We start from the raw sequence: 25,988 nt of genomic DNA, 5'->3' as shown, positions 1-25,988 counted from the left end.
CATTGAAGCAAAGAAGCCAGACTCTGGAAGGTTACAATGCAAGATTAGTGTAGCGGTAGTCACCTACTTGGGCAAACTTAAACTGCTCCCTCCACTGTAAAGCTGCTCCATTGCAGGCAGTTCCTGTTTTTTTCTCCCCCAAGCAACAGACTTCCTTGCCCGTACACTGAAGCCGACGGAGTTTTCCTATTCCCCACACACCTCCCCACAGCTTCACTGTCAACTAGTTCCTGAAAGTCAGAGGGAGGAGAGTGCTCACCTGATTTCAGAAGTCCTCTGGTGCTTTGATGCACCGACTGACCCTGTGGTGCCCGTAACTACCTGCCAAGAAGCTGCAAGTGTTGGAGGGGGGAGGGGATAAAAGAAAAAAAAAGATTGGCGAGCCTGGTACAGCTCAGTGCCAAGGCCCCACCCCTGCATGAATCATCCATTCAGTGGCAAATTTCTTAAACAAACAGCCCCAGCTCACAGTGGAGGTCCCGCCCCACATTGCTCAGGACAAATCCACTTTTCGCATAAACAATTCATCCAAACTCCCTTCCCTCAAGAAAATGAATCACAATTAACCCCTGCCATGCCAACAGGGCCAAACCAACCCCCTTGTCACGCAGGCCAGATACATTAAACTTACAAACAGTCTCTGCGGAGACCTCTCATTTAATCAGCACGCAGTAATCAGCCTCTGACACAGCTGGCTAACTGCCCTTTTCACATTACCGCCCTGTTGCATGTAGCAGCGGCACTATAAATAGAGGCAACTCCATTGCTGGCAGAGGTGCCCAAAACTACTTCCAGCTGTTTCCCACCAATCCCACCCCCGCAAAACTAAACACTCTTCTGTTAATCTGAAAGTTGCATCCGAGGCAGCAAATAAAATACACACCAACCAACCAGCAGTCTTCCTGCTTGCTGCCTTCCTTCCTCAGAGAAGGAGGCCCAGTAACGAAGCCAGGATTCACTACCTTCAAGCATACCGAAACTTTTGGAAGCAGTAGTCTGACTGGGACCAATTGCACAGCAACGAAAACCCTATTGACACTCACCAACTTTTATCGATGCACCATAGAAAGCATCCTATCTGGATGCATCATGGCTTGGTATGGCTACTGCTCTGCCCAGGACTGCAAGAAACTGCAGAGAGTTGTGGACATCCCAGTGCATCACAGAAACCAGCCTCCCCTTCCATAGACCCTGATTATGCTGGCTGCTTCAAGGCAGCAAGAGGTATAGACAAAGACCCTACCCAGCCAGGTCATTCTCTCTCCTCTCCCATCAGGCAGAAGGTGCAGGAGCCCGAGGGCACATAAGATTTCTTTATTAGTCACATGTACATCGAAACACACAGTGAAATGCATCTTTTGCGTAGAGTGTTCTGGGGGCAGCCCGCAAGTGTCGCCATGCTTCTGGTGCCAACATAGCATGCCCACGACTTCCTAACCTGTACGTCTTTGGAATGTGGGAGGAAACCAGAGCACCCAGAGGAAACCCACGCAAACAAGTTTGCCCAATCAGAAGCATGTTTCAACAATTGTTTATCAAGCACTTGCTCTGAAACAAGAGGAAACCATGAATTTACCAGATAAACTTTTGCACAATTTTATCCCTAGAGCTTGAAGGGGAGAGGTGCAACAGGCTAGTTCATGGCCACACCAGCCATCAAATTGTTGCTGGCAATATTAACAGATTAAATCACTGCAAGATTTTAAATGAGTATAATGTTCATGCACTTGTTTGGTAAACTTCAAATTATAATATCGATAACGATAATGACACACACAAGATAATGAAATGGCTCTAATTGCTACAATCACCCATGAAGAACAATAGGTATAATCTAAGTATTTTACAACTGAAATAGCTGTGTGCTGGAGCTTCTGTGCACTGTGCTAAAGGTCATCCCATTATGGATCCGTTCTTAATCTCAATTATTTGTTTAAGAACTACCGATCCTCACAAACCACAAGTTCCCAAGAGACATTGCGCTCCCTTTCTCTGCATCCCTGTTGTTTAAGGTATAGGCTGGCTTTGAGCAAGGGGTACAGGAAGCAGGATGATGCTCAAAGACCAAAGAATAGAATCTTAATCCACCAAATATTTAACTTCAGAATGAAAAACACAATGATGCTGGAGGCACTCAGCAGGCCAGGCAACATCTGTGGAGAAAAGCAGGCGGTCAATGTTTTGGGTCAGGACCTTTCCTCAGGATTGAAGATAGGAAAAGGGGAAACCCAATACATAGAAGGGAAAAGCAGAGCAGTGATAGGTGGACAAAAGAGGGGAGGTGGGGTAGGCACAGGGAGGTGATACCTAGATGCAGGTAAGAGATAGTGATAGGCAGGTGTGGAGGAGGAAGGGAGAGCAGATCCACCGGGGCATGGGTCAAAGGTGAGAAGAGAGAGGGAAAAAAAATGGAGGCTAGGAAAGGGAAGAAGATAAGCAGCATGGGGGGTGGGGATTACCTAAAGCAGGAGAATTAAATATTCATGCTGTTAGGCTGCAAGTTTCCAAGACAGAAAATCAGGTGCTGTTCCTCCAGTTTGTGCTTGGAATTCTCCTGGCAGCAGAGGAGGCCGAGGACTGACATATCAGTGATAGTGTGGGAGGAGGATTTAAGTGACTGGCAATGGGAGGATGCAGATCACAGTTACAGACAGAGCGCAGGTGTTCTGCAAAATGGTCACCTAGTCTGCGTTCGGCCTCACCAATGTAGAGGAGGCCACACTTGGAGCACCGAATGCAGCAGATGATATTAAGAGAGGTACAAGTGAATATCTGTCTCACCTGAAAGGACTGTTTTGGTCCCTGGATGGAGGTGTAGGGGCAGGTGTTGCACCTATAGCAGGAGCAGTGGAAAATTCCCAGGGTGGGAGCAGGATGTTTGGGGGAGGGGGGGGGTGGAAGAGGGGGTAGTGAACCAGGGAGTCACAGAGACAGCAACCCCTGTGAAAGGCAGGAAGGGGTGGGGAGGGAAAGATATGCTTAATGGTAGAACAAGTTCCACTAGTTGGTGGAGTATTGCTTATTGAAACCCACAATGGGGCAAGCCTACTGTTCACATGGCAAGACTGATTAAACCGGTTGCCACAGGTGTGGTGCTGTTTTTAAAAAAATTTCTTTTTGATTAAGTTCTTGATATTTACAATCATTTTGGTTTATGGGCAATTTGCTTTAGAAAGTTTTTATTAAAAAAGAAAGTTCAGTTTCTTAATCTCCATACTGTCATAGTTGTAGAAATGGTGTTTATAATTGGAATGAATAATTGACTTGAGTGTTTTTGGCCTGCATTGTACAAGTGTCTTACAGTTTAGATCAGTGACCCTCTCTCAGAAGTGACTGACTGGGAACTTTGTAGCCTAAAACTTGTAGTCATGAATATTGAATTCTCCCACTTTAGGTAATCCCCACCCCTTCCCCACAAATCACCCCCCCCCCCCATTCACTATGCTTCTTCTCTTCTTCCCTTTCCTAGCCTCCTTTCCCCCCCCCCTTCTTAACTTTTACCCATCCCCCAGTGGATCTGCTCTCCCCTCCTCCCCCACACCCGTCCATCACTATCTCTTACTTGCATCTACCCATCACCACCTTATGCCCACCCCACCCCCCCTCTTTTGTCCACTTATCACTGCTCTGCTTTTCCCTCCTACATATTGGGCTTCCCCTTTTCCTAACTTCAGTCCTGAAGAAGGGTCCTGACCCAAAAATGTTGACCGCCTGCTATTCTCCACGGATGCTGCCTGGCCTGCTGAGTTCCTCCAGCATCATTGTGTTTTTTATCTAGATTCCAGAATCTGCAGTTCTTTAGTTTCGGAATATTCACTTCAGTGGAGTAAACTGGAACTCAAACACTGGATATTTGCCCATATCAAATCTGTAACTGGCATAGGCCCCTTTACACACGAGCCAGTCAGTCATTTCTGAGAGAAGTTCACTGATCTAAACTGCAAGACACTTGTACAATGCAGGCCAAACAAAAAAAAAATCACTCTGAAGTCAATTACAAACCACACTTCTACAACTATGACAGTATAGAGAGTAAGAAACTGAACGTCAAGAAAAAAAAATTTAAAGCAAATTGCCCATAAACCAAGATAAATATCAAGAACTTATCAAAAAGAATTTTAAAAACAGCACCACACCTGTGGCAACTGGTTTAATCAGTCTTGCCATGTGAACAGTAGGCTTGGCCATTGTAAAAGGTTTCATTTTGCAATACTCCACCAACCAGTGGAACTTGTTCTACCATTAAGTATTGCCAAACAAATAAAAGACTAGGATTTTTAAAGAACATTTCCAACAGTAACTTTAGATTCCATGCAAAAGGTAGTGTTATAACATCCACCAGATCATAGAGTCAGAGTGATGTGACACAGAAAAAGGCCCACACTTACCATTTTATTCTTCCCCACATATTCTCCCTCTCACCCACACGCTAGGGACAATTTATTTATTAATAACCTACCAACTCACATCTTTAGTATGTGGGAGAAACCATAGTACTGGGAGAAAACCCATGCAGTCACAGGCTGAATGAACAGACTCCACAGGAGGTCAGGATTGAACCAGAGTCACTGCAGCTATGAGGCAGCAGAATCACTGTGCTGGTACAAATAGTAACTATAAAATCCATGCTGCAGGCTGAGGATTGTGACAGACACTAGAATGTCAGTCAAATAAGAATGGTACTTTGACTACACCATCCTAATGAAAGCTCTTCATTAACTGGCTACAAAATCAGGAGCTTTGTAGAAGAGCCCCAGAGTCACCACAAGCACAAATTGACACATTAGTGTGCTGACTGGTTACAAGAATGTTCCGTGAACATTCATTAGAGTGTTCACCACACATGTGCAAGCATTTTTCATTAAAATCTCAACCCTAAAACATGGGGTTGAGATTTCAACCCCAAAACCTCAAACCCCACTATGTAATGGATTTGGATAGATAGCCATACTTTTACAGTATTCTGGTTCCTTTCAGATGTTCCAGAATATTTTGCAGCCAATGAAGTCCTTTTGTTTTTATTGTATATATTGTAGGAAATACAGCAACCAATCACCGCACAGAAAGGTTCCACAATCATTAACGTGTTCAAGACCAGATATCAGAGGAGGGATACATGTTGGCCAGAAAACTTGAAATAAAATGCCAGTTCTTCAAAAGAGTTCCTGATATCTATCGTCTATCTCAAACTGTAGACTAGGCCTTGGTTTCAAGTGTCACATTTAAAGACAGCAGCTTCTTCTGTGCAACAATTCCTCAGTATGTGTTGCCCATTGTGATCTGCATTCTATGGAAAACAGTTCACATCTCACTTCTATTCACAACCCACATTAAGTTCAATCCATCTCATATCAATCTTTAAAAACTGTTTCAATTTGGAAAATGCCTTTATCCTAACTTATTTTGACATTCATGATATTCAGAAGATCAACTGGGCTTTGTGAAGAAACAATACACAATGAAACAGGTGACCCTGCCAACTACAGTAGCCCCCAGCAAAATCAAGAGGTTAGAACAAGCTACAGTGGCATGCAGAAGTTTGGGCACCCCTGGTCAAAATTTCTGTTACCGTGAATAATTAAGTGAGTAGAAGATGAACTGATCTCCAAAAGTCATAAAGTTAAAGATGAAACATTCTTTTCAACATTTTAAGCAAGATTAATGTATTATTTTTGTCTTGTACAATTTTAGAGTGAAAAAAGGAAAGGAGCACCATGCAAAAGTTTGGGCACCAAGAGATTTGAGCTCTCTGATAACTTTTACCAAGGTCTCAGACCTTTGTTAACTTGTTAGGGCTATAGTTTGTTCACAGTCATCATTAGGAAAGGCCAGGTGATGCAAATTTCAAATATAAATACCTTCATAAATACCCTGACTCCTCAAACCTTGTCCCAACAATCAGCAGCCATGGGACCCTTTAAGCAGCTGCCTAGCACTCTGGAAATTAAAATAAATGATGCCCACAAAGCAGGAGAAGGCTATAAGATGATATCAAAGTGTTTTCAGGTAATGTAATGTAATTAAGAAATGGCAGTTAACAGGAACGGTGGAGGTCAAGTTGAGGTCTAGAAGACTAAGAAAACATTCCAATAGAACTGCTCATAGGATTGCTAGAAAGGCAAATCAAAACCCCCGTGTGACTGCAAAAGACCTTCAGGAAGATTTAGCAGACTCTGGAGTGGTGATGCACTGTTCTACTGTGCAGCGACACCTGCACAAATATGACCTTCATGGAGGAGTGATCAGAAGAAAACTTTTCCTGCGTCCTCACCACAAAATTCAGCGTCAGAAGTTTGCAAAGGAACATCTAAACAAGTCTGATGCATTTTGGAAACAAGTCCTGTGGACTGTTGAAGTTAAAATAGAACTTTTTGGCCTCAATGAGCAAAGGTATATTTGGAGAAAAAAGGGTGCAGAATTTCATGAAAAGAACACCTCTCCAACTGTTAAGCATGGGGGTGGATCCATCATGCTTTGGGCTTGTGTTGCAGCTAGTGGCACGGGGAACATTTCACTGGTAGAGGGAAGAATGAATTCAATTAAAAACTGGCAAATTCTGGAAGCAAACATCACACCGTCTTGTAAAAAAGCTGAATATGAAAAGAGGATGGCTTCTACAATAGGATAACCATCCTAAACACACCTCAAAATCCACAATGGACTACCTCAAGAGGCACAAGCTGAAGGTTTTTCCATGGCCCTCTCAGTCCCATGACCCAAGCATCATTGAAAATCCGTGGATAGACTTCAAAAGAGCAGTGCATGCAAGATAGCCCAAGAATCTCACAGAACTAGAAGCCTTTTGCAAGGAAGAATGGGCAAAAATCCCCCAAACAAGAATTGAAAGACTCTTAGCTGGCTACAGAAAGTGTTTACAAGCTGTGATACTTGCCCCGGGGGTGGTGTTACTAAACTTTTGCTTCAGGCCCTTTTCCTTTTTTGTTATTTTGAAACTATAAAAGATGGAAATAAAAAAGTAATCTTGCATAAAATATTAAAGAAATGTGTCATCTTTAACTTTATGCCTTTTGGAAATCAGGTCATCTTCTACTCACTTAGCTATTCACAGTAATGGAAATTTTGATCGGGGTGCCCAAACTTTGGCATGACACTGTATGTAAATGGTTCAGGAGAGGGTTATTAGACTACAGTGATAGTGTGCATTCCTCAAAACTACAGTGACAATGCATTTTGACTACGTTAAAGTGTGGTTTTGGCATAGCTAGTAAATTCCTGTAGCGAATTAGTTCCATAGGTAGAAGCATGGCCTCACCCTAGGGGGCATACAAGGGAGAGTTTGGGAGCAATAGCAAGCCATTAGTTGGACAGAGGGAGGGGATTGTTATTCAAAGGGTAATGAACTACCAAATTCCGAAGATACAGTATTTAAAAATATTCCAACCGACATACTAAATTAGTTTCTTGAGAAGGTTCTGTCCACAAATGGATCTGGAATTTCCATGGGGAAAATTATGTTCAGGCTAAGAAGTTGTAACCTTGATCAATGCCAAATTATTTAAAATGTATCCAGTTGGGGTTAGTGAGGGTGGCACATGGTTTTACAAATCATACATTCATTATAGGGAGGAGTTGGCCAGTATTTGCATTCATAATTACCATCTTGTGCTCCATGTTGAATAGCATGCAACTTGGTGCATCAGGTACCACTTCAAATCAAGATGATACCATGCTGAGTAGTTGGCCAATATTTCCCTGCTGAAGTTTCTATGCAAAACATAGCTTAAGGGCAAGTCTTGCATGAACCACAAAAGGCCTTCAGGAGGCAGTGGGAGAAACCCTTTGGAATCTTGATGAGTGTTTTGCGTAAATCATTGGAGCATCATAGAATGACCAACAAATAGCCTCTTCCTTTGGCGACATGACACTGCTCTTCAGATAGTACCAAATCACAAGGTCAATGTACAAGTAGACCTGCAAACCAGGTTTTATGCAAACAACTGCAACAAAATACCTACCCAATCTACTGAGGAAATGTTTAGAAAGTTACCAAGCAGCTTACTTTGAACAGGGTTGGGCATTTGGGTCAAGTTCAATCATACGGAATGAAACTACTTTGTCATCAGCATCAAGATCAGCAAGAATACAACCTTGAATTCAATAAACCTTCAGATTTAAAAAAAATCAATAACGTTAAACAGTCTCCTGCACTTTGTAGCCCTTTAAAAAAAAATGCACCGCTCCATCACAGAGCAAACTACCAACAAGCACCACTATCAGGAACAATAAATAAGCAATCCAACACAGCCCAAAAATGTTATTTCCCTGCCCATCAGTCCAGATAGCATCCACACTCCATTTGGAGAGAGAGTGGGATGTTTCAAGGCCAATTCATTCATGCTGTAACCAAACTTAAGGCAAAATAAGCTACAAAATAAATTAGGACCACAATTATGATCAGTTCCAAAACACCAGTGATCAAGCAAACAATAAGAGATCAATATTGCCCAGTCTTTTACTGCTAGTAGGTTTGAAATGGGTGGGTGGAAAAGAGAAAGACAAACCAATGCAAATCAGTCAAGAGATAACACCAGCTGGTCAACAAGAGCTTATGGGACAGTATTAAACTCTGGCTTTGATGAGGAGTACTATACCCCCATAACCTCTTCCATCCAGAAACGCAGAATAATGCCAGAACTGTTCATTTAGAAATAGTCACAATTCAAGCTTTCAGCCACATTATGACATCTCCATGGAATACTAGATTGATACAGGGCTACTCGGGTCAAAAGCACCTCCAAGATCCCCTTACAATTTAGGCAGACATATTCCTGTTAAAGATGGCCATTATCTGGTACTTGTGCAACCCAAGAGCTAATTTCCACTTATCAACTCAGGGACGATCGTTTCTGACACTTGCTGCACGCAGCCGTGCATTGTCATTTTCTGAGGAGTTGTGCATGGAATTGAACATTGTGAAAAATCAGTAAACATCTGCACTTCTAGCCTGACGATGAAAGGAAAGTCATGAAGGATATGAAGATGGTTGGGCCTAGGACACCACTCTGAGAAACTCCTGGGGCTCCAACAACCACAACTATCTTCCTTTGTACAGATATGGTCCCAACCATTGGAGTGCTTTCCCTTTAATGCCCAGTGACTAGAGTCCTGCCAGAGCTCCTTGATGACACATCCAGTCAAATGCTACTTTATGTCAATTAGCAAAATATTGACATTTAGCAAAATATTAGTACTATACAACCTGGAGGATGCCCTTGGTGTAAAATGTGGAAGGTCAGTTGACAAAGCTCTGGAGGCACATCATTGCTACTCTGCACGTACCCAAGCCTCACTGGAAAACATTCATCAAGCCAAGGGAATTAAACCACTGCACCTTACTATATGCAGTCACTTGGTATATAAGCAAAACCACCAGCTCATTTTCCATTTACCCAGATCTCACAAATTTAACATGCACTTTAGATGATGCTCATTGAGGAAGGTAAATTGGCTAGGACAACATTGGACTTGAACCATCTTGGTATAAATGCCTTGTTTGAAAGACCGCACAGTACTCCCTCAGTACTGTGTACAGCAGGCACGGTAGTGTAACGGTTAGCATAATGCTTTACAGCGCCAGCAACCCAGGTTCAAATCCAGCCACCGTAAGAAATGTGTACGTTCTCCCTGTGCGCGTTTCCTCCGGGTGCTCCAGTTTCCTCCCACATTCCAAAAGACATGCGGGTTAGGAAGTTGTGGGCATGTTATGTTGCCGCCGGAAGCTTGGCGACACTTGCAGGCTGTCCCCCAAATCACTGCGCAAAAAGATGGATTTCACTGTATGCTTCAATGTACATGTGACTAATAAAGGTATCTTATCTCTTACTGCACTGACCCATCAGCCTGGATCAAGTGCAGAAGACCTGGTACTAAACTTGTGAATCACAGGTGAGATTTTAATGAGACAAAATAAATGGTTTACAATCTGGATGCCTTGACTGGCAGGGTACTGGTCCACAAGGCTCAAAAGATAAGTATTTTAAAAAATTCTGATTTTAAAGAAAAATTGTTGCTATGCATCCAAAATTCAACCTGTTATTTTGCAGAACAAAAAAGCACAAAAAAAACCTTTAAAAGTGCTGAGGCAAATGGATGCAGCTTGGACAGGTTCAGTGCAACACCCAAATACTCAAGCACCATCAAGCTCAATACTTGTATGGGTTAGGCAACAGATAATGAATTACCTTCTCCAGGGCAGCCTTGGGTGTTGCAGACCACAATGATTAGTCTGTTCAACAGATTGTAGGCACTCTGATTAAACTAGTTAACAAGGTCCTCCCTGGTGCATCTCAAAAATTATACATCAGATCCTTTTCCAAGCCTAGAGCTCAAATGCGCGATTATGGCTACATGACCATTCCTGCAGCTGATTCTATGAAGTGAATTGTACTGGTTAAACAACAAAGACGTTAATTAGGAATCCGCTGAAATTCTTCTGCTCTGCTAGACTGGAGCAGCCTGTTTGTGCAAGTGAAGCTTTAAATGTCAAGCTAAGAATGTCAAGTATGTTACTCCTATTGTGTTGAACAACAGTAGTTAGTGAGCAGAGAAGGGGAGAAGTGGAAACAGCTTTGCACTCACTGGTTTCTTGAGTGTATGCCATGGATGGCTTTTAATTATTAATTTACTTTAACAACTCAGATGCATCCAGGAATGTGTCTAACCAGGGGTCAATGCAAGGACCCAATACCAACAGCAGGCTGCTGTAAAGTGCAACTCAACAGCTTTTCCAGAACTCAGGACATTTCTGGTACAAGGATAAGCAGGTCCCCTCTCCATTGTAACACTGGCATAAATAACTTGAGTGCTCTTTGGAAGGTAAAGCACTACATAACCAAATTTCACCTCTGAGGAGCATTAAAAGTCACGTGCCCTGCTTCTCTTTCATTCATCTGTTTAAACAAAACACATTCATCTTGCCAAACCTGCTGGCAGTTTACTATCTGCTTTTCTATAAACAGAGCAACCTCATGTCCAATTTAACACAAGCCCACATACAAAATTCAATTCAGCTTCAAAATGCGGTCCACATTTCTTTTACTAATTTACCTTCCCCAGGACTGCAGTGAACATAATCTCAAATCTTCTAATCTTACAAATACTCTGTCTCCAACCTCCCTTTCTTCGAAGTCCTTGAATCTATTGCAGCCCTATAATTTCACATCAGTTGTGCTTCAAATCCTTTTGGGGGAATATCACCCCTGCCACAAGCTTCCTTATACACTGCCATTTATTACTTTAATTACAATGTCATGATGTTAATAAAAGTAAACTATCCCCCTACCTGTAAGCTATGGCACTTCCCCAATACCCCATCACAGTCATTAAACTGGATGGACCACATGACCCTGGTCACAATCAGATCCACTGGATCATCAGCTAAGTCCACACTACAGGTGCCGATTGCTTCAAGTTTGCCCATCAATATTTCATTGGCAAATTTGAGTACCCCCTGTAATATTTGTTTTTATACCACTTCTTAATTCTCACTGTTCTCTCCACCACACCATTTCATGACAGATGATGTGGAGAATTATATACCCAATGACAGTTTCATAAAGCACTCAAAAAAACAGACCCTTGTTCTTCTGGTAAGTCAAGATGTACAGGAAGTCCCCGGATTACAAACGAGTTCTGTTTTTGAGTCTGTTCGTAAGTCAAATTTGTATTAAGTCAGAACAGTTACGTACAGTTCACATCTAGCGTCAACTAGTCAAATGTTTGTCTTAGTATATATTTTACCTAAAACATTAAATATAATAATGCAGTAACAGTTCTCCCTCAGGCCGACAAACCGCTTAAAACGTGCAGTGTTTTGAGCGTCGCGCAAAGTAGTCTTCCAGTTTGTACAGACCATTGTGTGTAACTCGATTTTTTAAAATAATAGGCTTTACGGAGGTCGGTTCTTAAGTACGGGCTTTTGTAAGTCGGGCGTTCGTAACCCAGGGATTTACTGCACAAAAAAAAAATACGTTTCACCTCAATCCATTTCCACAAGTACTATAAAGTTATCAATTGCTTCATTCACCGTCATCTTGTAATTACCACAGAGTCTTGCCCACTTTACACACTACGAAAACTTGGTGTAGCCCACACATTCTGACACATCTTTGGTAGAATTATTTCCATTTATCTATCTCATCTTCCATCTAATTGTTCATTGCATAATAGAAAGGCTGAGAATTGTAGTAGATTGGCTTTGCACTTGGCTCAATGTGGATAAAGGCATTGTAAGCTGTAATAACCAGGTAGGTAACCTTGAATATTTCTACATATGTTCCTAATGATATATCTGAGTGTGGTTTCCAAGCACCCATACACAACACCTCTTTCCAGTCCAGGCTGAATTTTCTAGGCAATCATTACCCATCCCAGAGTGGGGCAGAAAGAGGCCCCTTTGATCCACTGAGTCCTTGCTGACCATCCCTTTTTTATTCTCTCCACATTCCCAGCAATCTCCCAAGATTCTACTCACAAGGGGTAATTTACCATGGCCACTTAACCTACCAACTCCCACATCTTTGGGATGTGGGAGGAACCCCTCATGGTTACAGAGAATGTGCAAACTCCAGACAGACAGCGCCAGAGGTCAGGGATAAACTTGGGCTGCTGCAGCTATGAGGCAGCAGCTCCTGTCTCTATTGGTCAATAAGTGTAATCAACTAAGCCACTGGTAGTTCCATTTGCTGGCCATTGTGACATACTAAACACTTCATCCGGCCTGAAGCCTTCAGTGCTTTGCTTGAATGCTTTCAAGTTCACAGTATTTTTCATAAGTCCTTTCAGCCAAGTGTCACTTAAGTGAAGCCTTGCTTAAAATAGAGTGATAAGCTGCCATATCGATGCTAGTGTCCATCTAACCATATTTTGATGTCATCCTGCTTTCCAGCATTATCGAACCACTACACCCTATTTCTCAGGTGCTGTTTACACAATTAGGTTATCAGAATTCCACATTTGCCATGTACTTAGATTTGATCTTGCACAAGCATTGGGTTGAAGATTTCCAGACTCACCCAATGAACTCATTCTTAACCAACTTAAGGACTTTACATTTTATTGACCTTCCTCCTCACTGCTAATGTGTAATTATGTGCATGTGCACGCAATCCTTAATGTGAACCTGAGCAATCAGTTTGTACAGAGAAAGAGAGAGAGAGAGAGAGAGAGAGACCCATTGTTTACATTGGCTTCAATACTACTTGGCCTTCCTCTCTGCCTTTTCAGATTGCTTATGGGTACAGTGGTGGTACAGCAATCAAGTTACTGGACTAAATTTTCAGGAGGCTCACACCAATCCAGAGTCCAAAGTTCAAGTCCCACCCAGGCTCCTGTGGAGCATTGACCACAAAACAACCAGATTGTCAAAAAAACACCTGGTTTACTAGTCCCCTTTGGGAAGGAAATCCACCCATTCTTATCCAGTCTGATCTTAATATAACAGATCAATCCAGTGCAGTTCACTCTTAAAATGTCCTCTGAAATTGCATGGTAATCCAGTCAATGACAATTAGAAATGGGTAGTGAGTGCTGGTCTTGTCAGTGATGTCCAGATCCTGAAAAACTGGTAACAGTTGCAACTGGGTTATTGAACACCAACAAGGCTGCATGTGTATCATATTTTCCACATACATTACAGAAACCTAGCACACCAAAAAAAATTAATAGCCCCTTACTATGGCTGTTCTTAAGGTTTACCATAAGGACCAGTCTAGCTTCCAAAGACCTAATGCAGTTGTATTATGTCACGTGCCCAATACTCAGACTACCTAACTCTTCAAAGTCTAGGTAACCTAGTGTGATGAGCTTCTCTTCAGATCTCTCAACTAAACAAGATAAAAGAGCACCCACGCAAAATGGGAGAGTGTTAATTCACTCCCACTGTGCTAAACCACTGCCTGTCAACTACAAGTGAGCCCAAGAGCTTCCTGAACCCACTCTGCAGCCTGCTCAGTTTCACTTTAAATTAGAAAGCTGGATAGTCTGGAATGTGATGAAAGGCACACAGTGTGTCCCCACTCCAATCCACAGCCAGCGCGCCAGTCGGGTAAAAGGGGACAGCCTTCCTCTGATCTTGTTCACAATGTTCTAATTATGTTCTATCTGAAAACCTCCTGCAGATGTCACTTCAATAATAAAGGCCACACGCCCTCAGAGTAGTCAGACCACATCAGCTTCATTCCATCAATTCCAGGCGCCAGATTCAGGATTGACTCATGCCATTTGGCAAGAATGAAGAAACGACACCACCATTTTGTCCCCATCCCATAAAAGTATATATTTAATGTCCTACCCCCATTTCCAAACACATACAGCCACTACTAAGGTACCAACCTCATCCAAGTAACCAATGTGGCCTTGACTCAAAGATTAGGCTCCCTCACCACACACTATACCCGTCACTCACCCTCTACCCAAGCATCTGGGGAGGTTCAAAAGTCCAGCATTCTTCCAATCATTAAACCAACTCCATAGAGTGAGCAGATATTTCTCTCTAAATGCTTTTTCTACCAAAAGGAAGAGTGTTCAGTGCATGACATCAGCATTGCTCACATTGAAAAGGTTGCAAGATGCAGAGTTCAATTTTTTTTTAATTTAAAACTTGATGTTCCAGAAAGACACTGATTAGAGAATTGCGAACTCCAAAGCAGACGGAGCAAGAGAAGGCTGGAACCTCTACATGTTGAAACTACAGAAGGGCAGCTTTAGGCCTTTAATCTGCCATTGCTTTCATGTATAATTAATATATTTCTCACACATATTTGACATCAAAATACAAATTTGCTGTTTCCTTTAAATCTTTCAAACAATGCAGAATTCATTCCTCCCATGCTTTTCTCTAAAATGCAGACTCTTGATTCCAATGCAGCCCACACCACTGCCTTCACACTGGGACCAGTTCCAAACAAATTCTTAATTTGCTCGGTATCTTTTCTCCGTGGATGGACAACCTCACACTTGGGGAATTCCCTCAAAAGTACTCATCCTCAATATTCACTACACATGGATATGGGTGGCACAGTGGCGCAACTAGTAAATTCGCTACCTCACTGTGCCAATGGCTCGGGTCCAATCCTGGCCTCTGTCTGTGTGGAGTTTGCACATTTTTTCTGTGGGCTATCACTGGGTGTTCACATCCCTAAGACCTGCAGAATGGTAGGTTAATTGGCCACCAAATTGTCCCTAGTGCATGGAGACAAGTAGTCTAATCTGGGAGGAGATGGAGTAATGGGGGGGGTGGAGGGTGGGGTGGGTTATAAAATGGAATTTAGGCATTGGTTTATTGTCACTTGTACCAAGGTACAGTGAAAAAACTTGTCTTGCATACTGATCGTACAGGTCAATTCATTACACAATGTAAATAGGCAGTTGACGGTCAGCATGGACTCAGTGGGCCAAAGGTCCCATTTCCGTGCTGTATCTCAATGTCCATGTCATTACAAAACTGATACTCACGTGAAGTGGCACCAAATTTAGGCAAAATGGAATAGGCTTAGATCTCACAGTTTAAAACTGGGCATCCATGAGGTGCTCTGAACTATCAGCAGCAACAGAAGTGTACACCACAACAATCTGTAACCTCACAGCCCAGCGTATCCCTCACTCCACCATTACCAACAAGCCAGGTGATCAACCTCTGTTCAATGAGGAACACAGAAGGGATGCTGGGAGCAGCAGCAGGCACACTTAAAATGATGTGCTTGTCCAATGAAGCTGCTAAACAGGTCTGCGTGCATACTAGTATAGGCAAAATAGCATGCAATAGATAGAATTAAGCATCTCACAACCAATGGATTAGATCACAGCTCTCCAGACCTGCAATATCTGATGGAGACACAAGAGACTGCAGATGCTGGAATCTGGAGCAACACACAAAAAGCTGGAGGAACTCAGCAGGTCAGCCAGCATCTGTGGACCATCCGGATGAAGGGTCTCAACCCAAAACAGCAACTGTCCATTTCCCACCATAGACGCTGCCCGACCTGCTGAGTTCCTCCAGCTTTGTGTATTGCAGCAGTATCTAGTAATAAATAGCGGTGGAGAATTAGACAGCTAATGGACAGGGAGAAGTCTTCAAGAACTCCCTTGTTCACAATGATGGCGGAGCCCAGCATGTGAAATGAGAGGCTGAAGCAATTGCAACTATGTTCAGCAAGAAGAGATAAAACATTTTGGCTTCCTCATGAAATCCAGACCATTACAGAAGCCAGACCCAGAATGTCACACAACTCAGGAACGTGAAAGAACTTCCTCCAATTGGCTGGAGCAGGGTGGGTGCACTAACAACCGTCTCAGTGCCATCCAGACTGACAGACACCCATCCACCTCGAACTTCCACTGCCTCCACCACAGCTTCAGGGGGGTCTCTAACCACTGCAGCCACTCATCAAGCTGTTCCAGCAGCACCTAATTTAGGAGAACAAGGGCAGGGCCACCTCCAGGTGGAGACACCTTCCAGAAGATATGTTGCTGTTTTTTTTTCCCCCCAATATTGGACCAAAATCCTGGAACTCCTTACCCAGAGTACCTTCCCCACGCTGACCAAAGTGGTCCACTGAGGTGACTTGTCACAGAAGTGACTAATAAATACTAGCTTTACCAATGACATCAACACTCCCCCAGATGAGAGAATAAACACAGTGGCAGCAGATTGGCGCAGCTAATAGAGCTGCTGCCACCTCACTGCTGCAGCACTAGTGTTCAATCCGGACTTCGGTGGTGTCTGTGTGGAGTCTGCAGGTTCTCCCTGAGACTACGTGGGTTTACTCCAGGTGGTCTCCTCTCACATGCTTGTGGGTTGGTAGGTTAATTGACCACTATAAATTGCTCCTAGTGTGTAAACGAGTGGTAGAATCTGGAGGGAACTGAATGGAATGTGGGGCAAATAAAACACGATTAAATGCATGCTTGAGTCATTGCGGACCTGGTGGGCCAAAGGACCCAATTCCCTGCAACTATGACCCTCTCTACAACAACAAAAAAGAGACCACATTTTAGTGATTTCAATTAGGGATCAACCACCAGAGAGAATCGCCCACCTCCCATCAGGGTTAATAGTCTATTAGCACATGACCTTGTCAAGGCCAGTATTGCCATTAGGCAAAGGACACTTATCAGGAGAATAATGCACTTCCACTCCGCTCAATGGAAGATATCAGTGAGATCAGAAAGACTTTTCATAAAAAAAAGTGGTGAAAACTTACGCCAGAAGGTATCCATTTCTGTAGTTAGTTATTATCTCAGCCCATTTACTGTGTTTTTAATAACTTGGACAGCTGGGTTTCTCCAACAATTAGGGCATTGTCCATGTAACTGAGAATAAACTGCATTCTGACAGAACAGAATGGAGCCAGGCCTAGTCTTCATTGTTGTAAGCTGAAGCAGAAATAAACCTGGCAGCAGATACCAACGTGAATGTGTTGGTCCCCTTTGCAGCTTCATGATAAATCTTAGAAAACTTTTGCAGTAATACGAGATCATCATAATCTAAATTGATAAGTTTGAGAGAATGGTGGAAACAGATTTAGTAGCTCACATAATGAATACTGGATAATGCTGGGAAAAATTCTAGCATTGAAGCTCGAAATAACTAGACAGTTAAGCAGACATCACTGACATGATGGGACAAACATCCACCTCCTGTGCTGTATGATTAAATGCTTTGAATAGCACAGAACTGTAATTAAGGTCAATAAGCCCAAGAAAATATCAGAACAACTATTTACCCAATCCATCATGATAATGGTTACTCTACAGTAGTTGGAATGGCTGTTATAACTGCATTAGAGGTACAAAATATATAATAAGGGCTTACTTTTTTTTAAATAAAAAGAGGCCAATAAGAAATAGGAATAGTTTACAGTGGAGAAATCATGAAGCAAGCTTTGATGGCTGGGTATGAGAGATCAGAGCCAGGAAGTGTGAACCGTCCAGGAAATCACTCTTATCAAAACTCTCCATTTAAAAATATTTCAGGCAGACCTAAAATAAAGAGCACAGATCTGATGTTAGGCCTACACAATAATTCAAAATAAATTATTAGTGCTAATGTTAAACCATTTTCATATTAGTGCAAATTGAAAGCAATTAGAAAATTTGGCTATTTTATTGCAAAAGTTATACACTCGGGAGTACCTGATTTCAGTTTGTTTTCAGAATAGATAGCACCTCATCATATCCACAGAATATTCAAAGAATTCAGTCAATGCAAAATTTCTAAATAAATGCAATTCTGAGGTCAGTCAGCTTGTTAGAGCAAACAGCAATTAATCTCTGCCCTGACGATATTGACTGAAAACATCATTAGTCATGACAACACTGGGTTTTCATTTGCTCTGCACGGTCACTGCTGGTAAAGCTGCATTTTCATCCACAGCCGCCAACTGCTTCAGGATGAAAACCGATTGTATTTTTGGAATCGGCTCCATTCCTCCTGGCTTAAGACTGTTTATTGTTCACAGTTTATAGTCGATAGCTAGTCCACAGAGATCAAGGTTAACCACGTAACACAAACAGAAGTCACAGTTAGGACAGGCAGTGGAAGGAGTACCCCGAATAGTATTGTAACTATTTTGTAATCCTGACGCAGTGCCACCTCACAGATTAACCAAGGTTGTTCTCAAATACAGAAGTGGCTGGATTTGTTCACCTTTTAAATTAAATATTATGATATCAAAGTTGGGGAAGATATTCACACAACAACAATTTGGGGTGCAGTGCTATTCATGGGTAATGGAGGAGGGGAGGAAAGGGGAAAAAGAAGTTTACTCTGATCTCCGCACCTATAGATAATGACAAGAGATGAGAGTCAGGGATGGAACTTAATCTAGTGCAGAGATGTGTCAGCTATGCAGACAGAGAGCAGTCAAATCATGTAGAGCAACTAGTAGCAACACCGATAGTGTTGAACTCAGAGCAAAAATGTATCATGGCCACAGATCATATTGTTGACAACTTTGACTGAAAGGTGGGCTGCATGTGGTTTGGGCAAAAAAAGTGAAATTAATTCAGACTGGAAATTGTGGGAGAGGTGCTCCAAGGCATGCTGTGAAAAGCAGCAGGTTAATTGTATGACAACTGGAGAGGTTGAAAGTGAAGGAAAACACTGAGTGTGAGAATCAGAACCTAAACTTTATTTAAATTGTAATGCAAATTCAGTTCTGGTCACCTCATTATAGAAAGGATGTGGAAGCTTGAGAGAGGGTGCAGAGGAGATTTACCAGGATGCTGCCTGGATTGGAGAACATGTTTCATGAGGATAGGTTGAGTGAGCTTGAGCTTTTCTGTTTAGAGAGGAGGATGAGAGGCGACTTGATAGAGGTGTACAAGATGATAAGAGGCATAGATTGAGTGGACAGTCAGAATTTTTTCCAGGGCGAAAATGGCTAACACAAGGGGGCATAATTTTAAGGTGATTGGAGAAAGGTACAAGGGGGATGTCAGAGGCAAGTGTTTTTGTTTTGAAAACAGAGTGGTGGGTGCGTGGAACGCACTGCCAGCAGAGGTTGTGGGGACAGATACATTAGGGACATTTAAGAGCTTCTTAGATAGCCACATGAACGATAGAGAAATGGAGGGCTATGTGGGACAGAAGGGTTAGATAGATAATAGAGCAGGATAAAATGTCGGCACAACATTGTGGGCCGAAGGGCCTGTACTGTGCTGTAATATTCTATGTTCTAAATCAGCAAAGCCAATTCAAAGACAACTTGATGTGAAAGCAACACAAACAGTATCTTGCTGTTGAAATGTTCCTCATGCCTACCCTACATTTAATTGAAAATCTCATGATACGTATCACAACCTTGTGATCCATGTTGGAACAATGCCGAAGTCTGTATGGATCAGTGAAAGTGCTTCAAACACTGACACTCAAAATACTGCAGTGCCTGTTTATCTCGCCACATCTCCTACAGAAGGACAATATGGAGACAATGTCAGGCTGCCCTACAACTACAGCGATAATGCAAAGCACTTCAAATTCATGTTATCACTAGTTCTACACTGCAAATTCAGGAATTGTGAACTAACCTAGTCAGATTAAATGTAAGAGTGCCTCCACCATGTTGTCTCAAACCATACTGTTCTAGAACTAAGGCCATGCAGTGACACAGTCCGTACAATACCCAATTTAGCATTAGTACAGAAGCAAGTTGCTTTGGTGTCAGCTGTGCCACTGCAAATGTAACAGGGCAGCATACATCCTCCCCAGTGATACAAGTGTTTTGAGCCTTCACTTCCTATGCAGAGACCAAATAGCATCCAAAATGGTTAGATGGCTACTGGCATACAATGCAGTATGCCAAAGAACAAAGGAAAATATCCCTGGTTTTGAGCAAGTGACATGTGTCAAAGAAAATGCTAAGTAACTACATTTCCTTGTCCTTAACCTAACATGTTCCAACTGCATCACACTCACAGAAAGACGACCAGTCTCTCCTTGTTTGGTCCTTTCTATTACCCTCAGTGGCTTCAACACAACGAGGTGCTTATTTTCATGGCCTATACATCACCATCCTTCACCACGACCAGTCGTCCCCAGATGGTTAAATTAGTTCTTACGTGAATTTCAAGCAATGTCTACCTTCTCAAAGAGCATGTGGAAGAACACTGCATTTGTACTCAGCTCCCATCCCTCATCCATTTCCAGTACATTGAAAAATAGAAATTTCATGCTTCTAAAAAAGTCCTGATCCTGTGTGCAAGCAGACTTGGCAAAATTTCACATAACTCACACATAGCAAGTTTTGGATGCAGTGCTAACATGCATTACCACAGGTTAATTTGGGCATTTAAACATTATTTTTTATTTTAAATCATTAATGGAACAATTTATCAGATCTTTGTCCAGTTGTGCAAGTCTATTTAATGGGTAAAGGACTCATCCAACATGAATCACAGCATAAAATAATGTCACTGAAAAGTGACTCATTCAAAATGAATGAGACTTTACAAGACTTAAAAGGAGTGGCATCTAATCTACTGTGCCTCTCTGCACCTCACTCCCAGTTTAATATGATTCCTTCCACTCCCTTTGCAGTGAGTGGTTCTAAAACACCTTGATAAAGTGCTTTGAGTAACAGGCAATGATAAATGCAGGTCAAAACTGCCCTGTCACCCACTTCCATTGATTAGTTAAGTTAATCATTAAGAGCATATATAAAAAATACAGAACCCTAGATTTTAAAACTGGAAAACTACATAAAAGGCTGTACTTGTGTAACCAAAATCACAAGCGTGTTGGGAAGAGAACAGCAAATAGCAATTACAGGTGTCACATTGACATGCGAATCTGAAGTTCTCAAACCAAACCCAGCCAGGTTAAAAACTCACCCATTTGTGTACTCCAAACACACACTTACCATTTAAGATCCACCACACACATACCTGGCACCTGCCTGGAAGCCAAGGGTACCTAGTGGGGATGCTGCATTACTTGGGCATAACTGGTGAATGCCAATGCCAGATCTTTGATCAAGTAGCCACTACCAACATCTGGGCAGTCAATTTCACCACCGATTACTAAAATATTGATTATTGCAAAAAAAAGAAAGAGGGGGAGAACTGACTTTTCACCCTCTTCCATAGTAATCTGTAGTATGGACCTGGCTAACAACCCATACTGCTTAACTAAGGAGGGAGTTTATCTCATGGGCTCCAGATAGCTTCTGGCTAAAAAAAAAGGTGGAAAATAAACAGGCAGAGAATCAATCAGTAGCCAAGATTCCCACAGCTGGAAAGAAGAAAGGAAGTCACCGATGTTGAGTGAAGGTAGGATGGGACTCCATTGCGATTCCACCCACCTCAAGAATACTCTGCTGAAACCCACCATCCTACTTCAGGTTGAGCAAAGAATGGCTAACTGTGCAAGGAATTAGAGGGGCACAGAATGTAATTTGAATACAATAAAGAAAGAAGCCAAACCATACAGATCTTCTGAAGGTCACTGCTCAGAAGTGGAACTTAGCTATAATATTCGAGGGCAAAGTACAAGTGTCAATAGGAATTGCTTTAGGGAAAGGGTAGGTTTGAACTTTTCAAACTCTCTAATCGAGCCCCACTGTCCTGTCATTAATAACCGTGGTAAGATTAGTTTCACAATACATCCTTCCTGTTCCAATCTGGAGGATCATCTGGTTAATCTTCAATTTGCGCATGAGCAGAGGAGGAAAATGAAATAACATCGAATACATTTGTACAGTTTAAATTTCATCATGTGCACATTGTAGAATTCAAAATAAAATCAAGTTTATCCTGCTCATTTAAAACTGTTATGAGCAAGAGGCAAATTTCAGGTTCATTTAAACTGGTAACAATCCAACTAAGATCTCCCTGGAAGAATTCTTGCATCTTGCATCCCCTCACTGTTGTGAAAGAAATCAAGTCCTTTTAAAGAATTACAAAAAAAAACTTGCTTAACCTTTATAAAATGCACCACCCATTTCCATGCATTAAGTGTCATTTGATATCTGTGACTAATCAAAATTGTCTTGTCACTAAAATTATTTTTTTTTTAAAAAAAGAAAACACCATCTACAAATTTGGAATTTATGCCAAGTCCAGAAAGGACACTGGTATTAACAATGTCCCTGAAAATAACAAATTCTTCCCAGCCTTCCATCCAAAACAACCATCACAGTTCTGTTGAAAACTCATCCTTTCTTCTACAAGATCATTTTATCAACAAACCTCATGACAATTAAGAAATCTAAATTGGCAATATCCAATGCCAGAGCAGGATAAAATGTCAGCACAACATTATGGGCCGAAGGGCCTGTATTGTGCTGTCATGTTCTATGTTCATTATCAATACATTGTTTCCTCAAAGCAATATTTCATTCTGTTTACAACTTTCTGAACATCCCATGGTTTTCTGTTGAAGTTCTTATTTTATTCAGCACCTTGGCTTGTCAGTTGTGTTACACCTTCCATGAACAGGGAAGTTAGAGTCAAACAACTGCTCCACTGGAGCAACTTCAACATTCAAAAGATTACATTCAGAGCTTCTGCTATTTCTTCTTTAACACCCTCAACATTCAAGCCATGTGGTATTTTCACATGTTTCAGTTTTTTTTCCAGTTACTTCAGTATTACCCAACCTCCTCTTCCCTTAAGTTTATTTAACTGCGGTCTAGGAAACTCATGGCAAATTATTCAACTTTTCCTGCATCTACAGGATCTCCTTTTACATCTCTTATGAATCCCACTCTCAAGACTTCAGAAAATAAGGTTATTTCCTTTACGTCATCCAAAAGCCTTTCATAATCTTTCTGGCCTTTTTAATTTGTCTTTTAAAAAAAACTCTGAACCTTTCATTACCCAAATACAATTTGTAGTGTACATCTATCTGATCACCTTACAATTGACAAAAAACAGATCTCATCGTTTATCCCATTGCTCTTATTATTTAGAAAATTGATGCTCATAACTGGCAGTGATGTTTCCCCACTTAAACTAACATTGTGCGCAAAAGCACTTCATACAAATCCTTCCTTTATCATCTCATTCTGAAAAGTGGTATCTCCAACAGCATAGCACTCGTTATACAATAGAAAGGTACATGCACACAAGAAAGACAGCTTAAAAAAAATTATAGTATCTGAGAAAAAAAATTGGAGAAAACCAGAATTTCTGTTATGTAGCGATTCAAAGAATGAAGATCATATCTGTGGTTGGAAGTTTAAATTTCTTCATCAGCACAATAGAAGTAAAAAGTTGCCAACCAACACCGAATTCCTTACAAGCATTTAACATCTTCAGGTGTTCTGAAGCACTGAGTAGCAATGCTTTAGATTCATGCCGAAATATTGCTCCTCAGAGACTGGGAATCATTATCCTCCCGCATGTGGACCTAATAAGTAACTGTTAAACTTTGTTTGAATGGAGGAGGAGGAAAGAAGTGACAACACAAATATACTGATCGGGAGTAAGTTGATAGTAATGAAAGAGAAGGACATTCGGCCAATTGTTTTTAAAACAAAACTAAATAATTAAACCCATCATTCACCTTGGAACAAGCATTAAACCTGTACTTTTCAAACATATCTCGTAAAGCCCAAATCAGGAGATGAAATGGGAAAGAGAAATAAAAGGGGGAAAAAAAAGATCAAGAGGAGCTTGGTCCACCATGAACCCACCAGGACATTATCTCCCGCACCATCTGCTTTTCTCCACAGATGATGTTCTGGCCTGCTGAGTTCTTATAGCATCATAATGCTTTTCATCTTGGTCCACCAAGTTTACTTTTAACTGCCAATCACTAGACTTGGCTTAACAGCTTCTTGCTTTGAAACATACCCAACAGGACTTCCAGACAGCACCAAAGAGCAGGTGGACAACTTTCAGCTGAAGCAACCGTTTATGAAGCTGGGCACTGGCTCAGCAATGACTATCCACCGTAGTGCTGCAAGTCACTGATCCATCCAATAACATTGTCCCTGCATTGATAACATGGTTAAATGGATTGAAAGCAAGGGCCTTGGAAGCTAATCCCATCCAATTAAGAATGTGGATAACCAAAAATTGACAAGAGACCATCCTCCGTTGCACAAAGGCCCAAAATATTTTTAATGACAAATCTCAACCTCTGAATATGTGCATCTCAAGTGCAGGGGATCACATTAGACAGGCTGATGAGGGTGCACAAGGCCCTCTTTTTGTTTTCTCTCATCACAAAGCAGCAAACCCTGATGTGCTACACCTGAACAACTGGTAATTCACACTGACAGTGTTATGAATCTAATTCTTTAGGAACACATTGTTCTGAAGACCAAAACTGGTCTGTTGCATTAATGCTGGTTGAAGAACTAATCCCATTTTCCAGCTCATGATGTGTAGCCTTGAAATCACACCACTTCAAGAGCATTTCCCCCCCTCCCTCCCCCAATACACTGATCATCTCTGCTTCCACCAACTATTCAGACAAAACAACCAAACTGGGAGTTATCAGGATCCTCACACTGGCGCCTCATCGCAGCTACAAATATAATGAAGGTAGGAACCTCTGCACAAAAAATATACATAGCTATGTGATTTTCTGAATCTACAGGGGCGCTACATCTACATGAGAGACTAGAAACAATAATTCCCCAAAGTTGCTAGTTAACAAATGATTAATGCATCCCTACTTTTGGCCAAAAAAGTGATTCTGTGAAGAGTTCCTAAATGGCAATTTAAGTCTAAAGACATCTGCAAGTCCCATTTCTTCCTGCACTCCACTATCCAATCACAGAGGAGAATCCGTATATCCAATGAGAGGTATAGATACACTAGATAGACAGAGTCCTTCTCCTAGGGTGGAAATGTCAAATACCAGAGGGCACAGCTTTAAGGTGAGAGGGGAAGTTTAAAAGGAGATTTACAAGCCAAGTTGTTTTTTTAAAAAAAACACAAGAGAGTTTTAGGTACCAAGAATGTGCTGCCAGGAGAAATGGTGGAAACAAATACAACGGCAACGTTCAAGAGGCATTTAGTTAGACAGGCAGATGAACGGGCAGGGAATGGAGGGATTATAGACCACGTGCAAGCAGTTGGGATTAGTTGGAATTGGCATCATCGTCGGCACAGTGTGGGTTAAAGGGCCTGTTCCTGTGCTGTACTGGTCTATGTTCCAAAATGAATTGGCCACAAGAAACTTCAAAAGTCGACTCAAATCCTAAACCGGGACAGGTTTTAAACTTGAGAATTCTCAACCATGTTTAAGTGCATCTTTTGCAAAAGGGGGTTAGCTATAAGTGCTGCAACTCCCCCACCTCGTACCAAATGAAAAAAGATTAATAGCCCACATTAGTTTAGTAATAGCCCCGGTAATGCCATGCCCGAGGCTTGGTGTTGTGACATACTTGTAGCGTGAAGGAAGGGAGATACTTTGAAAAGAATGAATGGCTTCAACAGTAGATTTGTTGATTAGCAAAGCCGGAAATGCATTTTCGTCAAAAAAAATCGAAGCTCCTGCAGCCATTATGGAAAAA

At 41.8% G+C, this 25,988-nt stretch overlaps 1 protein-coding gene across 3 annotated transcripts in view; it reads right to left on the bottom strand.

Annotated features, from left to right (window-relative positions):
- LOC127567913 (elongation of very long chain fatty acids protein 1-like) overlaps positions 1–25,988 on the bottom strand; it is a 72,668-nt gene that overhangs the window by 46,048 nt on the left and 632 nt on the right. Inside the window, exon 1 of one of the 3 annotated variants that reach the window (XM_052011113.1) lies at positions 260–388. The exons of the other annotated variants lie outside the window; for them this stretch is intronic. The gene's annotated coding sequence lies outside the window, so the exon portion shown is untranslated. Of the gene's footprint in view, positions 1–259; positions 389–25,988 lie in introns of those variants that run through there. 3 annotated transcript variants of the gene reach the window in all.

This window comes from Pristis pectinata, chromosome 3, assembly GCF_009764475.1.
Source record: "Pristis pectinata isolate sPriPec2 chromosome 3, sPriPec2.1.pri, whole genome shotgun sequence".
In the NCBI taxonomy this organism is placed as follows: domain Eukaryota; kingdom Metazoa; phylum Chordata; class Chondrichthyes; order Rhinopristiformes; family Pristidae; genus Pristis; species Pristis pectinata.
Note: the sequence above shows the minus strand (reverse complement) of the source record. Positions and strands in the feature narration are given on the sequence as shown.